Genomic DNA, 18,223 nt, shown 5'->3' with positions numbered 1-18,223 from the left:
CATACCAACTGTTTGTAAAAATGTCAGTTGGCTGTAGGTGTTCATTTCTCATACTTAGATCATATATATGCATTGAATATTGCCAAAATTAGTTGCACATTCATGTTAGGTCATTGTTTAGACAATCTAGAGTCTTCTTGCAAGCATTCTTATTGATGCAAATTGAAGAAAAGAGTCATTTTAGCAAACTGAAAAGTTATATCAGTCATATGACCCCTTGTATGCAAAGTGTTTGACAAAATTCTTCGAGCCTTCAATCAGCATTTTTAAGGTTAGATTTGAGCAGGGTCATTACAAATTGGAGAGGTATAGAAGAGGAAAGGAGAAAATCACATGATAGGACCGGATGGTGAAGAAATTGAAAAGACAATATATTCTTGTTGACTACAAGTTTGACCTGCTCAAGAAAATGCAAGGGTTGACGCAAGTGGAAAGATCTATCTGGAATATACAAAAGAGTTCTATTGAGTCCTTATTAGAACAGATCATGCAAAAAGTTGATAAGGAAAAAGTTGTTCATTACCTTAATGGATTAAGGCCAAGTATCCAGGAGGAGCTGAGTCTGGTTAGAATGACTAGTAATGAAGAGGCGTTTCAGTTTTCATTAAAGGTAGAAGAGAGCATGAGAAAGAGATTTAAAGGAAATAAAAGAGGGCAAAGTCAAGGAGGAAGATGCAGTAAAAGATCCTTTTGGAATTGATGTCGTCAATAGAAACTATGTGGCCGACGGGTTCATGTCGTCGGCAGATATCGTGTACCCAACGGGTTCATGTCGTCGGTAAAGATTTGTAACCGACGAATAGATTAGTATTGTTATGTAGCCGACGGACCCCTTCGGGAAGGTTCAGCAAGAAGTATTAATACCCCATCTGGGATCATTGTAAATCATCTTATCAAGCATAATGTAATGTTCTAGCATATGCGAATAATATACGGAGTTCTTTTGTTCGTGTTTCCATTGTCTGTGTGCATTAATCATTTAATCTATGCGGAAAACATTTGGCATCGTTGCCCTATGAACCTAGAAGTAGGGAGAAAATGAAGCCGTGGGAGAAGTTTCCCACACCGTGGGAGAAAAAGATGCCGTGGGAGAAGTTTCCCATGCCGCGGAAGAAAAAGAAGCCATGGGAGAAGTTTCCCACGCCATGGAAGAAAATGAAGCCGTGGGAGAAAAAGAAGCCATGGGAGAAAAAGATGTCGTGGGAGAAGTTTCCCACACTGTGGGAGAAATAGAAGTCTTCAGGTAAGAAAGGGATATTTTCGGGAAGTTCTAGACAGCTAAGTGGGAATTTGCAAAGTGGAAATTTTCAGAACCTTTGCCACGGAAGACAATAGAGAAAAGGAGAAAGAAAAATTATCGCAATGCCCCCTAGACCCCAATGCAGTTATCAGTTGTGGGAAGTGTTACCGATTGATGAGACCTAGAGCTGCTGCAGGCATAGTGTGCTAGAGGTGGAGAGAGCACCGGAGCAAGCCTTTCGAGAGGGATGTTACGCTTTGAGGCATTCAGAGTAGGTGTTGAACGTGAAGCTATTTGGGTGGATGCATAGAGAGCTCGGGAGGAGCTGATCATCCAGTTGAAGATAGTACAACGACACTTGGCTCAGGGTACCCAGAAGTTGGAAGCAGAGAAAGTAGCAACAGGTGGCTATCAAGGTCAGCTTGACTAAGGAGATAGTATTGTGTTAGCAGAGGCTACAGATGCATCGTGGGCTGGAGACCAGTTTGGTGCAGACACGAGACGAATGTGGAAATGATCTATCTTGTTGTAGTTCGTCAGTTACTGTACTTTGTTTGTTAATTTGTCTCGGATATTTTGTAATTGTCGTCCGGAGATGACTTTTTCTTTTGGGGGGGATGATGTCGTCGGTAGAAACTGTGTGGCCGACGGGTTCATGTCATCAGTAGATACTGTGTAGCCGACGGGTTCATGTCATCGGTAAAGATTTGTAGCCGACGGATAGATTAGTATTGTTATGTAGTCGACGAACCCTTTCAGGAAGGTTAGGTGGAAAGTATTTATACCCCATTTGGGATCATTGTAAATCATCTTATCAAGCATAATGTAATGTTCTGGCATATGCGAATAATATACGGAGTTCTGTTGTTCATGTTTCCATTGTCTGTGTGCATTAATCATTTAATCTATGCGGAAAACAATTGATATAAGAACAAAAGGAAAAATAAAGATGTGGGTCCCAACCGAAATCCGAGGACTGAGAGTTCCAATCATTCTCACAATCAAAATAATAGAGATCAAAGAGAAAGAGGAAGAGGGAAGGACTAGGCAAAGGAGGTTTTCATGGGACATGTTTCCATTGTGGAGGACATAGAGATTATGAGTGTCCCCAACATTAGAGGAAACAAATAGAAGACCAAACAACAATGCACAAGTTGCACATGTAGACGAAGATGTCAAGTCATCGCATTTTGAAGATGCAAAAAGAGGAGAGATCCTTGTCACCAGAAGAGCCTTGCTGAATGATGAGAATGAACCTGAGCAACGGAAGAATTTGTTCCACACAAGGTGTAAGTGTAATGGTAAAGAATGCAGTGTCATTGTTGATAGTGGTAGTACTAATAATCCTGTTTCAAAAGAAATGTTTAATAAATTGAAGGCAAAGAAAAAGAAGCATTTGAATCCCTACCAGATTGTTTGGTTGCAAAAGGATCATAAGGCTTTGGTCAATGAATAATGTCTGGTAAAGTTCAAGATTGAGAACTATCATGGTGAGGTGCTATATGATATTATGCCTATGGATGTTTGTTGTTTGTTATTAGGGAGACCCTAGCAATTTGATCCCCATGCAGTACATGATGGATATGCAAATACCTATTCTTTTATAAAAGATGGATTCTAACACAATCTAAAGCCATTGAAGGAAACAAAGGAAAAGGTATGTACTAATGCAAGAATATGTTTAGTTGATGTGAGGAAGTTCCTAGAAGGCATGAGGCATGAGCATGTGTTTTGCTTGAATTCCAAAAGTTAGTTAAGAGGAAGTAGAAGATGTCACTGTAAAAGTTGTAGATTTGTTGGATGAGTTTCAGGATATTGTATCCAATAATGTAATTGACGGATTGCCACCAAAGAAATAGATCAGTCATTAGATGGACTTGATTCTAGGAGCTAGTTTGCCAAATAAGATAGCCCATGTGTTGTACCAATGATACTAGAACCAAAGAAAAATGAAGAATGGAGGATGTGCACAAAGAACTACATCCAATAGATATTGAGAAAGCGGCTATCTTTGTCAGTCACAATATTTCGGGGAAGACCGTGCAAATTGAATACCTCATGGAAGAATAATTTTTCCACATGAGATTCCTAGTACCCAATGAATATGGCAAAGAAATGGGCATACTTGATTAGATGAACAACCACAATGAAGGTACAATATTTTCCTTGCACTTTGGGAAGCCTAATAATGAAATCTGTTGAGATGCTATCCCACTTCTAGTTAGGGATTGGTGACGGTTGAAGTAGTCCTGCAAGTGAGGTGTGCTCAGATTTGTTTTGTTGGCAAGTGGAACATTCTAGCACGTATTGCAATATGTCATTCTTAAGGCCCCTCCATGAAAACCTTTCCCAAATTAGTCAGTAAGTCTTCAAGTATCCACAATGTCTATCAATGGGTGAGTTGTGTCTCTTTTAGGATTCTTTCCTTTATCCTGGAGTTAGGTACCAAATAGATTATGTCCTTGTAACAAATAATGTCATTAACCACCTTGTACATGACATCCTACACTTGACCATCCATCATCTGGCATGCGAATGTGTTCTTGGAGTATTCAACCAATAGATGTACCTTCCAATCCACCAAAACCTAGGACAAATCATATGGCAAGCCTTTTTGATAGGGCATCAGCCATTACATTACTTTTACCTTTCACATACTCAACATCAAAATCAAATGCTTGGATTTTGCTGACCTACTTTTATTGTCGTTTGTTCAAATCCCTCTCCTCCAAGTAATATCTTGAGCTATTGCAGTTGGTTCAAACAATGAACGTTGCTCCAACGAGGTGTTGTTGAAACTTCGCCAGTGCATGCATGATGGCAAGCATCTCCTTGTCGTAGATGGAGTACAATTGCTCTACTCTCGAGAGCTTCTGACTCTCAAACGCAATAGGTGACGGTCCTACATTAGTATTGCCCCTGATGCCTTCCCTTGATGCGTCACACTCAAGGATGAAGGGTCAATGAAATCAAGTAGTGCCAGAACTAGACATGAACTCATGAGTTCCTTTAACTTATCAAAGGCGTGTTGCATTTGCTCATCCCAATAAAAAGATCTCTTCATTGTCAAATTTGGACGTTGAGCACTCAACAATGAAAATGCCTTCACAAACCTTTTGTAGTAACTGCATAATCTAAGAAACCCCCACAGCTCTAAGAGAGTCTTCAAAGTTGGCCAATCCCAAATGGCTTGAATTTTCTCTAGATGTACTTGAACCCCTTTCAAACTAATGATGTGTCCTAAATATAATATCTTCGTCCTTCCAAATTCACACTTGGACTTTTTAGCAAACAATGATTGTGACTCCATGATTTCCAATATTTCATCTAAATGCCTCAAATGTTCTTCCCATGCCTTGTTGTAGATAAGTAAGTCATCGAAGAACACCAATATGAACTTGTGCGATTGTTTCTTGAAAATGTGATTCATACAAGATTAAAAGGTGGTCGGAGCATTAGTCAACCCAAATGGCATGACCAAGACCTCATAGTGTCCATAATGGAAATAGGAGGTTGTCTTCTCCATGTCTTGCTCTTGCTGATATTTTTCATCGATAATCTATAGTTACAAATTTCACTATTGATGTTGGATAATCTATTCTATTTGGACTGTGTCTACAAAGTCATATACACAAGTGGCTGCAAGTGTCATAAATATTCTCTATTCTAATTGGATTGTGTCTACAAAATCATATGCACAAGTGGCTGCGACTATCATAAAGATTCTCTATTATATTTGGATTGTGTCTACAAAATCATATGCACAAGTGGCTGCGAGTGTCATAAATATTTTCTATTCTATTTGGACTGTGTCTACAAATCATATGCACAAGTAGTTGCAACTATCATAAAGATTCTCTATTCTTGAAAAAGACAAAACAAACAATGTCAGAGAATGTATCCAAAGAATGTAATTGTCAAATGTCAGAGAATGTAATCAGCAAGCTGATGACAGTAACAGAAAATGCGGAAAAAAAATTATGAATATGTTCTAAGGGGATGTGAAGAAGTATATATATAACAAGTGCTGAAAAGGATAGAGTGAGTTTGATGAAAAAATTGTTGAACAGTACAGGATGAGATTTTTTCAGAGGTTTTAAGGTGATGAGCATTCAAATAGGGGGTTCATCACTAAAGTTCTATCAGAGATATACACATATTGAAACAAAACTGAAGACTGTGAAAAGTTTTGTTGGTGGTTGTAAGTAAATAAACATGGGCAGCATAATGAACTAAGAAGGTTGGAAGCTATCCTTAAATCTGAATAGTTTAAAAGGACTTCTCTGAGACCAGTGATAAGGTTCCACGTTTTAAAAGGCATATAGTTAAAGTACTTGCTGTCATAGAGTTCTCTGGAAGGTAGTCAATGCTATGACTGTTGTTAGTTGTGTTTCTAAACAATCTTTTGCTTATAGTGACATCGAGTTGTATTTGTAATGATTAAAGTCATGCAATCAGTTAGAGTTGTAGCTCTTAGAAAGGTTGGAGCCTTAGATAAAATTGTGAAGGTTGAAGCCTTTGTTGTACTGGGTTGCAGCCCATTATTGACTGATTAGTGAACCATGCTTTTTACCCAAAAGGATTTCCATGTGATAAATTATGTGTCATTGTCTTAAATCTTTTCTTGTGAATTTGTTATGTCTGTATACTCATTCATCCCCTCCCCCTCTTAGTATTTTTGTGTTTTCAATTGGTATCAAAGACAAGTTCTGTCTTCAAAAGCTTAAAAGTCTGAGGATGGGTATGTCCTGTATCACCATGAGTGCCTTAGAAGGTCTAGCCACAAACCATGCTCCTCTGTTTGACGGGACCAACTATGCCTTATAGAGAGTTCCTATGAAAACCTACATTCGGTCTCTCGGTTTTGATGTTTATGTGAGTGTGGTCGATGGATATACTATTCCAGCTCAAACCCCACGGATGTTGATGGAGAGAGAGATTTTGTGAACAATGCTAAAGCCATGAATGCTCATTTATGTTGGTTTGTCGGAATCTGAATTTGTTAAAATGATGCATTGTACTACAGCTAAGGAGGTTTGGGATAAATTGTTCAATACTTATCATGGAGATGATAAAATCGGTAAGGCAAAGGTTTAAACTCACAAAACTGATTTTGAAGGCATTTTCATGAAAGAAGAGAGTATTGATGCTTATTTTCTCAGGGTTGATGAAGTTAATGCTCTAAAAGGTTTGGGTGAAACAGTTGAGGAGAAGACTATAGTTCAGAAGATTCTTTGCACTCTTCCTTTCAGATTCAATTCAATAGTTTCTGCTGCAGAAGAAACGAGAGATTTGTATACTCTTACTGTACACAAACTGTATGGTATTTTAACAGCCTACGAAATGAGGAGGAATGTTGAGAGCACATCTAAAGGAGAAACAACAATCAAGGCTGCAAAAGTTGGCAAGGAAAAGGAGCAAAAACAAAGTGAAAGTTCAGAGGAAGGCTCAAATGATGAAATTGTAGACCTTGTGAGAAAACTAAAAAAGGTCTTAATAAGCACAAAGGTAAGCTAACTTAAAGTGTTTTAACTGTGGTAAACTTGGCCATTTTGCATCAAAATGTCCTTATGAGAAAGAAGATGACAGCGGTGATGAAAGAAATTCTAAATCTAGGAGGTCTAGAAAATTCGTAAGAGGACATTGGAAATCTGATAAATCTAAAGGTTCTCTACTCTAAGGATAGCAGCAATGGTTCTTCTAGCAGTGAGGATGATCCTCAAAATGATGTAATGTTGTTCATGGCAATAGATGGTTCAAATTTGGAAGAGCATGAAAAATGTGGGGTTCTTAAGTTTGATGGAACAAACTTCCATATGAAGTTTTAGAATGCTAATTTACATTAAGTCTCTTGGTCTTGATGTATGGAAATGTATTTCAGCTGATTGTGTACTTCCCTTAGAACTCACAAATTCTGAAAATAAGAAGGTCAGTCAATGCAAAGGCATGAGTGCTATCCTAAGTTGTTTGGTTGATTCAAAGCGTGACAAGTACATGCATTTTAGTACAGCAAAGGAAATTTGGGAACAACTACATGTAACTCAAGGTAAAGAACCTAAAGGTGGCATTGCTTGCATGGCTGTAGAGGATACCCAAGTTTATGAGTATGGAGATGAAGAACTAAGTAATGAAGAGCATGATGATTTGGAAGGAGTGGACTTAGAACTTGAGCTTGTAGCAACCTTGGCTGAAAATAAAAATCTCAAGAAGAAAAATCAAAATCTTCTAGATCTGCTGCAAGTTGAAAGTCGAGAGAAAGTAAAGATCACTGTGGCTCTTTGTGAGGCTAAAAATATTCTTGCTGATTCAAAAATTCTAAATGAAGAAGCTAGGAAAATTCAAGAGGATCTTGAAAATTAGATTAAAATGAAATAAGCAAATATTTCCAGGTTAGAGGTTGAAGTTGTTTCTCTAAGAAACATTGGGAAATCTACAACATTGTCAAGCGAAGAGGTAACAAATAACAACAGCGGCATGTCTTTGGACAATCTTCTTTCTTCACAAAAATCTTCAATTAACAAAAGAGGCATTGGACTTGAAGTTGGTCAATGCTCTATGTCTCAAGGAAAGGAACAATTTCAAATGGTGGGAAGCCTATTATCATCAAACAGGACCATTTGAACAAGGTGAATAAATCTTTCTTCTATGATTATTGCTTCTCATGTAATTATTTTGCACACAAACCCACAAATTGCAGATTTTTTAACAGGAGAAAGCCTTACTTCTTTAACAGAAATTCCTTTGGATGTTTTGGTAAATACAATATCATTTGTTATTGCTGCAACAACTTTGGTCATGCTGCAAAATTTTGCAAAAATAATAGTGTAGGGTTATCTAACAATGTTGAAGCCATAGGAAAACCAAAGATTACTAAAGTTTGGAGAAAGAAGAATCAGGAGGTATCTCTTAAGGCTTTGGTTGTTCAAACTGCTCTTCTTGCTAGAAATGAAAAAGATACATGGTATGTAGATAGTGGTTGTTCTAGACATATGACCGGTGATTTGAATAAGTTTCATTCTATCAAGAAAACGAAAGGTAGAAAGGTTATATTTGGAGGTAGTTCATCTGATGAAGTTGTTGATATAGGAGCTCTTATGTTATATAATGGTCAAACTAAAGTTGAGAATGTGTTTTATGTCAAAGGTCTAAAACACAATTTGCTAAGTGTGAGTCAACTTTGCAACCAAGGATATGATCTAGCAAGGTCTAAAACACAATTTGTTAAGTGTGAGTCAACTTTGCGACCAAGGATATGATCTAGCTTTCAACTCTAATTCATGTATCATTAGGAAAGGAGACGAGTTTGTTGCAAATGTAACTAGAGCAATGAATATCTTTATATTCTTGATGGTACTAATGATGAAAGTTGTTGTTTAAATCAAGTTGAAGAGGCATAGCTTTAGCATAAAAGACTTGGACACATAAATTTTGACAATCTGATTAAGATCGGCAAGAAAGAAGTGGTTAGAGATATGCCTATGCTAGAGAACCCAGCAAATATCATTTGCAAAAATTGTCAACTAGGGAAGCAAACAAGAGCATCCTTCAAACCAAAGGAACATTCCAGCTGCACACCACTAGAGCTTATCGATATGGATCTTTATCGGACAACTAGAACAGCAAGTCTACAAGTTGAAAGATATTTCATGTTGTTGATAGATGACATTTCACTGACGACTTGGGTTGCATTTCTCAAAGAAAAATCGAAAGCTCTAGATAAGTTTAGTATGTTTAAAGCTTTGGTTGAAAATGAAGTGGATTTGAAGATTAAGTGCTTACGCTCTGATAATGGTGATGAATTTACTTGTAATGAGTTTGTGAGCTTTTGTGAACAACGTGGAATAAAGAGACAAGCTTCAGCTCTTAAAACACCATAACAAAATGGTGTAGTGATAATGGAGTATCTTTCATTAATGAAGCTGAAACTACATATGTTCCTTCTGAATTCGATCCACAAGACGAAATTGGTACATCCTCTTTCAAAACTCCATCTAAATTTGTGCAAAAAAATCATCCTATAGATCAAGTGCTGGCTGGAAATAGAACAAGAGCTGCTAGGAAGAATGTCAAGTACCTTGAATAATGATGTTTCACTCATCTCCTTGTTTGAGCCTAAATGTTTTGAAGAGGCAGCCAAGGATGAGCATTGGATTGCTGCTGTGAAAGAGGAATTAGAGCATATCCAAAAGAGTGACACATGGGAGCTTGTGCCTAGACCCAAGGATAAGAATATCATAGGCACAAATGGGTGTTTCATAACAAGGTAAATGAAGAAGGGAAAGCAATAAGAAAAAAAGCACGTCTAGTATGTAAAGGGTATGCACAAGTTGAAGGCATGGTTTTTTATGAAGCTTTTGAACCTGTAGCAAGATTAGAAGTTTTTAGAATCTTTCTTTCTTTTGCTACTTTTAAAGGTTTCAAAGTTTACCAAATGGATGTAAAATCAGCATTTTAAAAGGTGAATTGAATGAAAAGTGTATGTTGAACAGCCTGAAGGGTTTGTCTTGACTAACAATTTGGACTTTGTGTGCAAGCTGAAGAAAACTTTGTATGGACTTAAACAAGCTCCAAGAGCTTGGTATGATAGGCTAGATAAACATCTACAGCAGCAAAGTTTCAAAAAGGGATATGTGGACAACAATTTGTATGTATAGGAGGATGGTAACAACATTCTTATCTTTGTAGTTTATATTGATGATTTAATTTTTGGAAGTGATGGCTCCAAAATGACAAAGAAATTTGCTGCTAGTATGGAAAAAGAATTTGAAATGTCAATGATGGGTGAGTTGTCTTATTTCCTTGGGCTGCAAATTTGTCAATTGGCGGAAGCTATTTTCATTTCTCAATCTAAATTTGTTAGAGAACTGCTAAAAAGGTTTCAGATGGATGATTGCAATCCGGTCAGTCCTATGGAAAGCGAGTGCAAGTTAAGGAAAGAGGATGAGTCTCCTAGTGTTGACCTGTGCACAGAACTAGATATTATGAGCATGGATTATTGTAGGCTCACTCTACAACAAATCATTTAACATGCTTGAAATTCCATATAATTTTCAGATAGAGGATGATGATGATATTCTTGATCCAAAATATCGTTGTGTTGGCTTTGATAAGCAATGTCCTTTTCCTATACAGTGGTAGTAGAAAGAAGGTATCTCCATTTTCGATAGATTTCAATCTATTCTAGTGAATACCAACAAAGCTTAAAGGTCAAAGGTCTCAAAAGAGTGAATACCAAACTTGGGTTGGATTGTGGAAGTTTTGAACCGCCTAGAAGGAAATCTCAGCTGGAAATCTCAAATTTCTTTCATTGCAATGCAATCTCGTAAGTTCAAGTTAAAAGGTGGAAAGGAGTCTAAGTCATCTCAAGAACCCTCACAAGCACCCGTGCAGGCTAAAGAATCTGATGAGGAGGAAGCTGAAGAAGAAACTGCATCTGAAGAAGAATCTCATGAAGAGGAGGGAGAGGTTATGATCATATCTCCTCCGCAACCAATAAATCAGCAAGGTCCATCCATTCAGGAAACACCTTTTCTTGATGTCGCAGACTATGACGTGGATTCAATTTCCATTGTTTTCACATCTACCATCCCTGTTTTAGAGGTGAATACATTGGCACTTCCTATCTCCTCAGCAACACCTCCTATTCTCACAATTGAACAATGTGAGAACTTGGGGAATATGTTTGAGGAGTTTACGACATTCACAAAAGGCCAAGTTTCCCAACTTGATACTTCAATAACTAGTTTTGAAACATTCATGACAGAGTTTTCTCGAAAAGCACCTCTTGGTACAGCAATACAAACTGAAGCCTATACAGATACTAAAGAATTACAATAAGGATTAATGTTGATGGTTGTTACTACTCCTGGATCAGAGGATAAGGGTTTTAGTTTGTTTGCTTGGTTGGGCAAGATTACTATGAAGAGAAGGCAGGTTGTGCTGCCCCCAGATAATCTTCCTATTAAGAAAATCAAGTCTAAATCTTTGAAAGATAAGATTGTTTCAAAGATTGTAGTTGATTCTGAATAAACAAAGTTTGTGGAGGTTGTTGAACAACTAGTGGCTAGTTGAAGAACTTAACCGTTTGGATTGCAAGTTCACCAAAATCGAACTTGGTAAGCAATCTCAATTGAATTGTCTACAAGATGCTCATGATGCACTTGCTAATGTCTCAAAGAGCAATCATGAGTTGTGGAAGAAAAAGAATTAGCTTAAGCAAGAAGTAGCTTGATTGAATGAGATTATTCAACAATAGTCTTTGCAACATACAACCACTACATCTCGGACACCTCAAGTGGAACGGATCATGGAAGCAACGAAAATTTGGTTTGGAGAAGTTGTCTCTGAAGGAGTTCAAGCCATCACAGATGTGATCAGAATTCTTGAATGTATCAAATAGATTGAAGAAATGTTGCATGACTTGATTATATCTTTAAGTCAGGAAGTTGGTACTCTAAAAGAAATTCTGAATGATTGGGATGAGATCGCCAAATCTGATTTGGACACCATGGTCACATGTGATGTTGTTCCATCTTGTGAAATGTTCTATAAATGTCATGGACTCATGGGCTATAAAGAAGAAACATTAAGAAAACTTGTAACAAAGTTGGAAGCAATCTTATCAGATTGTCAAGCAATAGAGACTAGAATCATGTGCGACTTGGAAGAAATAGGTATCAAGTTCTTGATGAACATGATAACTTGGTTGTGATTGAAGAGATGACTTTAGAATATACAATCGGGGTCGATGCTGATTTAGATTCTGAAGATTTTGGTTCTCATAAAATGAACAAGTTTGCTTTGTGCAAATCCCTAGCAAAGCACTTACAGGATTCTCTCGCGGCAAATTCCAAAATTGTGAAATCAGCATAAGTCGATACAATGAGAGTATAAGCTATATCAGAGACAATGGAGATTTCAGATCTTCCTACGGTGCATGATGCCATCATCAAATTCAAGGTAGTTAAAAATAATCCTTAGGATTGTTTTACTTATTTTCTGTTTTCTTTCTTCTCTTTTTCATATTTGTAGATTGAAGAGGATGTATTACATGAAAATGTGTAGTTACATGTAATACGATTTACATGTGTAATGACATGTAATCCACTAATTTCTCTTGTTAAGTTAGACCGGGTCAAAGTTGGTTGAGTTGCTCCCACTTTTTCCTCATTTTTCTCAACTCCGTTGCCTATATAAAGGAGTGCTCCTTCATTGTAATATCATTTCTTATTGTATGCAAGATCTCTAGAGAAATTGTGCATGCATAACTTTGATTGTGTAGTGCTATTTTGAAAGAAAAGTGAATACAAATAAATAATTAAAGCTGAACTTTGATTGAGTGCAATTGTTATTTGTGCAAGTTGGAAACTTTGACTGTGATTTGCATTTGTTATCTTTGATTCATGTATTTTTGCATTCTTGATAATTGAGTATAAAGAGTTACGAAACAATTGGAGCCAAAGCTTTGACTAGGAGCAATTGTGGAGCTATATAGACTAGAAGCTTTGACTATAGCTTGTATCTCTTTCTTAATTCACAAAATAGTTAGAATTCTTTAATTCTGGAAGTCTTTGTGCCCCAAGAGTAAAGATTATTCTTGTAGCATAGATTAAGACCGGACTTAGAACCAAATTTGTACACTTTTAGCTAGCCTTTGAGTTAGTTCAAGAATTCATTTTGCCCATTACTCGCTCCGCGAGTAAGTGGATTCTTTCCTAAAAGCTAAGAAGAAAGATTATTGGTAATATCCTTTCAAATCTCTCAACTTCTTGCTTACCTTGAGTTGATCCAAGAAATGGTGAGAAGAGGGAGTCTTCCCTTTAAGGTAGGAGAGACTCTGTCTCACACGTTGTGGCTGGTCTACCTATTTTGCGACTGGATTTTACCCAAAACTGTCAGTCGCAAAATATCCACCCAGCAGTACACAAACCCCTTCAGCTCACACGGGATTAATTGATGAATGTATCCCTACTGTCAAGCATGACAACAACACATTGTCCCTGGAGTATGCCTCGTAACAAGAATATAGTGCACCTCGAAGTACCAACAAGTGTTGCAATGACATCTACTCATTGTACAATGTGGCAATCTGCTTTGCATGATTTATGTTAACCTCCTTAGGAGCTTGTTAACCATCACATTTGATTTTCAAGTTCTTCATGCTCCTCATCATCGAACATCACCTCAATGTAATGGACTTTCCCTTCGCCTAAGCATTTGTACCCTAGTTCCCACAACTCCTTATAGTTAAAGAAGAGCTTTCTCCTCCTAAGCTCCTCTCTGGTTGCCTCATCAAATGATAGCTTCTTCGGAAGGGATCTATTGTCTTTCTTCTTCGAAATGAGGGGTGGCTTGGGGTGTGAATAAGTCCTAAACAAAGAAGATGAAGTGGCCATGTCACATGCCTTCTTGATTATCGTCATGAGTGCACTAAGGCTAAAAACCTTGCCCCAACCTTTTAGGGATTTTGTTAATCCATCCATAAACAACACAACCAGACTCATCTCTTAAATGTATGTAACCAACACTGACAATCTCTCAAATGTTGTGATGTAGTTGTCCACAAATCCGATATCCTTTAGTTGTACCAACAGCTTAAAGTTGTGCTTTGGAACCGTATTGTCAAAGCAGTCTATAAGTCTCCCTGTGAAGTAATATGAAGTGACTTAATCAAGACTGAGGGTGACCATCCCATAATGCATTACTTGTGAGCGACTCCTTCCAAGAGAAGTGTTGTAGACTTGATTGCCTCTTCTTCAAGCATTAGGTTGAGAAAGAAGTAGGTCTCCACCTTCTGTACCCATGCTCGCGCTAATATATACCCAAACCCATCAAAGGAGCCTAAATTTATCTTGCCAATCATTAGTTTGATGTCATCATTATATGACTGCCTTCTAGAACATACCATCCACAAATCCACATAATCCTTGAAAGATAGTTCTACTCCAAATCCGGCATCAAACCAATCTTACTAGAACTAATCTTGCATCTCCAGGAAGGTAGGGTCTTGTTCTTCACGTTGTTTTGGCCTTTGGGGAAATGTCAGCATCATTGAACATGTGTAGGTGCACTTTGTGTGAGGCTTCCCATTGACATAATTATCACCGTGCCCATTGTTACCTCTATTTGTCCTTACTTCCTCAAATATTTGAAGGCTTTCGCCAATTTGTTGTTGTCCCTTCGCCAAGGTCTCACCGAGTTGTTGTTCATTCACCAATATATCACTAAGTTGTTGTTGCTCTCTTGTTAGCTCTTGTAGCAATATCATCATCTCATTGCTTGGTTCCCCAATTTTGTCTACTGATACCACCCAACAAGTTGGAAAGATCACCAACTTTGATACAATTGGGATGTTCCAAACTGTTGGTCATATACCCAAACTACCTAGTAAGAATGTCATATGGCAGATATTAGGAGAGAGCTCCTAAGTCTAGGAGAAAGTGTACAACGTGCAAGTATGAAACGCTACTACAAACTCAAACCGTATGGTGTAGGGCAATGCTTCCTTGTGGCAACCTTTTGGATAACCATACGATGGACAAGTCAAGGACCATACAGCAAGAAAGGTACTTCATATAGTAGGAAGTGGTGACCTTATGGCAAGATGGTAAACTATGCGGAGGGATATGGAGGTTATAGAGCAAGTGCTCCTACTGCAGTCTAGATCGTAGGTTAGAGTGTGACCATACAATTACATGGTAGGTGTCTCAAGGGCCATACTAAAAAATTTCTTCGATGCTAATGACTCTTGTAATTTTATGCAAAGGGAATGAAGATTTGTGGCAAGTATGAATATAATCTAATCAATACAAATTGGCACACAATGGAACACCAAATGGTTAGTCACTAAATGCTTGTGATGTAAACAGAATTACATATTCAAATAATGATAGCACTTCAAATTACAATAATCTCCAATGAAGAACATAGCAAAGTAGGGTGAGGAGTGACTCCCACCAAATAGGGAAGATCTTTCACTTCCAAAATGACGACAATTGGAATTCTAACTGGAATTCGCACTAGGATTCTCAGTACAAATAAAAAATCCAAAATCACATACCTGCAGCAACCTATAAACCGGTCTTATAAATGGCTTCAGGGAAACTCCAAAAGGATTACAAGAAGTGTCGACACTACCAACATGTTACACATAATAAAATAAAAATAGCTCTGAGAGATAATAACTTTAATTTCGAGGCCATACATACAAAATTATTAAATTTATTTATTTAATAAATGGAAAATGTCACATTGTTGCAATTATCTATGATCTAGATATGTTCTAAAGTGACATTAGCCTCCTCTTATATTTTCAATTTAATAATTAAAGACCTAAGACTTAGTTTGCACTTTGCCATATAACAATGCTTATATTTGTTTTGTTTGCATTTTTCCATATCAAATGTCTAAATTCCTATGGATGTCACTGAAAAGGGGGATTGCTGGTCAAAACTAGAGAATGTTTTAGCAAACTAAAATACCTATGTCTGGTTTTTTATCTTTTTGACCAAGGGTGAAGATTAGTTTTCAAAAGGGCCCAAATTCATCTTGTACAAAAACAAATTTAGATGCAGCATTAAAGTCCAAAAATAGCATGGGGCCAGAAACAAAGATCAACAACACTAAGGCTGCTGATCAAAACTAGAGAATCTTTTTAACTAAATGTAATAGCTACATCAAGTATTTTTATCTTTCTGATTAAGGGCAAAGAAATCAAACCATTATAAATTGACTTGTTTAAATGTGCTCCAACAGAAAAGACCCATCAAATCAAGTATGTTGTCTTACACAAGCCATTGTTTGTAGTGTGTGATTTTGTGATTTCCTAGCTTACAAACATGTCTACAACATAGTTCTAAAAATTGGCTAACTCACCTCGAACTCGATTGGACTCGTGAATCCAATGGCGAGACAAGTTGACTTGTATGGACTCGAGAGTCAGGTCCAGGTGAATCACTCTCGTTGGACCTAATAGTTGAGTCTAGGAGAGTCACTACCATTGGAATCGAGAGTTTTGTGCATGGACTTGCCTGAGTCAACCATCGAGACTTGTGAATTTTTTATATGGAGTCTTGTCACTGAGAAAAACACCTAATCTTGTTTTAAGTTGTTTTTTAACTTTTTATTTCATTTGTTCTCTGTGCTTGCCGAAAATAGGATTTTAGGATGAGGAGAAGTTGAACAACCAAAATTGAAGCAGAAAAATACATTCAAGTAAAGAATTTTTCTACTCTTTTTTCTTTTCCATCTATTAGAAATAAGAAAATCTTGAAAACAAGGGGAAATGCTGGCAAAAAAAAATTCTATTTCCCTTTTTAACGTATTTGCTTGCATTTTTATCTTGTTTTTGTAATTGTTTTTATCAACTGATTCATTATCAATTTTTGGTTTTTTCCATAAAACCCTATTGATTTATTTATCCGATGGATGGACATATGGAAGAAATAAGACTCTCCTCAACTCTTTGGTGGCTTCTAAATTTCTAATGGTGCAATAGCATTCCTAAGTCTATCAATGCCTTGAATGAAATAAAAAATGTTGAGACTTTGTGCAATTTGTTAGATGGGGTGATCCAAGAAGCTGGAGTTGATAATGTTGTCCGAATTATCACAGACAATGTAGCTACAAATATATCTACAGGTAGAATGTTTATGGAGAGGCTTCCCACTATTAGATGTAGTACTTGTGTTGCACAATGCTTGTTCTTGTGAGAAGAAAATGGAAAGATTAGCTAGGTGAAAAGGGTGATTGAAGATACTAAAAGTGTCACCAAATTTATCTACAACCATAATTGGGTCATCTTCTTGATGAGAAAACACACAAGTGGCAAGGATCTTGTGCAACCAGGAGTGACATGATTTTTGTAATGCCCCCAGTTTAGCAAGCTCCTATAGCTTAGCGAAGTCAATTCATCATTGCAACCTTTCTGAGCTAACAGTATGATTTGAAGGTCTATGTTGAGTGACTTGCTACTTATAGTAAGTTAATTATGAGCAATTACTATTTTTAGCAGTGCAGTTGAGGTACAGGTGTTTGGATTCTTCAGTGCTTGATTGGGTAAATTGATGGTGCTTCATATTATGAGTTATTTATTAGATCTATCTTTAACTTCATCATTTTAATGTTATAGTTTGATGGTGTGTTGAAGAAGCCTTTTAAGTGAAAAGTGTCTTCATGAAGTTTGAGGTTGGGAATTATTTACGTAAAATTATTAAAGGAGAGCTTCTAATTGAAAAGTATATTAATGAAGGCTCTATAATGAAAAGTGTGAGGAAGAAGCCATGTTGCATTTTGTATTATAAAAGAGACTTCATGGAGGAAATGAATTCATTCTTGCCTATTGATTTCCATTACTTGTGAATTTTGGCTGAAGGTTTCTTCAAGGGTTTGTGAGGACTGATTCCTCTTCTGGTTTGCACTCTGAAACATTACAAGACATGGTAAATTGTTCTCTGAATTTCTTAGAATTGATTCTGATTGGTAATTTGGTGTAGTTGTATGCCGAATTATCCATTAGCTGGGCTGCAAATCGATCAGGGTTTGGAGACCAAGCATTGCCTTCATTTCTAGCTTTGAAGGTTTTTTGTTGCTACTGTTTGGGAATTCTTTGGACTGCAATCATACTGTTGTTGGATGCCTCATATCTTGGCCCTTATTACTGTTTTTCCTGTGGCTTCAAGGTGCCTATAAGACTGCAACTGGGCGTGTATACACGCCAACGTATATGTGTCTTGGGCAGTCAATTTGAAAGAGTGGTCATGGACTTTGTAGACGCAGTGTCAGTTATTTTTGGGCTGTAATTGGTCTTGCTGAGGTGAAGTTGCAACCTATTGGCACTGTGCATGGGAATTGATGCTTTGGCGTGGAATTCCAATGAGATTTTGCTGCAAATTTCCAACACCTATAATCTACGTCTACTAGACATAATCAAGTTCCATGTTTAATTTGGTTTGTCCATGAGAATTATTTGTAATGAATTGCAAA

General features: G+C 37.2%; 1 protein-coding gene across 3 annotated transcripts in view; it reads right to left on the bottom strand.

The window, feature by feature from the left end:
* LOC149538618 (uncharacterized) overlaps positions 1 to 18,223 on the bottom strand; it is a 262,043-nt gene that overhangs the window by 231,597 nt on the left and 12,223 nt on the right. The window contains exon 1 of one of the 3 annotated variants that reach the window (XM_089799932.1): positions 15,300 to 15,322. The exons of the other annotated variants lie outside the window; for them this stretch is intronic. The gene's annotated coding sequence lies outside the window, so the exon portion shown is untranslated. Of the gene's footprint in view, positions 1 to 15,299; positions 15,323 to 18,223 lie in introns of those variants that run through there. 3 annotated transcript variants of the gene reach the window in all.

The sequence above is a fragment of the Cupressus sempervirens genome, chromosome 9, assembly GCF_028749045.1.
Source record: "Cupressus sempervirens isolate cs-2001-9-10 chromosome 9, ASM2874904v1, whole genome shotgun sequence".
NCBI lineage: Eukaryota > Viridiplantae > Streptophyta > Pinopsida > Cupressales > Cupressaceae > Cupressus > Cupressus sempervirens.
The sequence above is the reverse complement of the archived record's forward strand: the minus strand, read 5'-3'. Positions and strand labels throughout refer to the sequence as shown.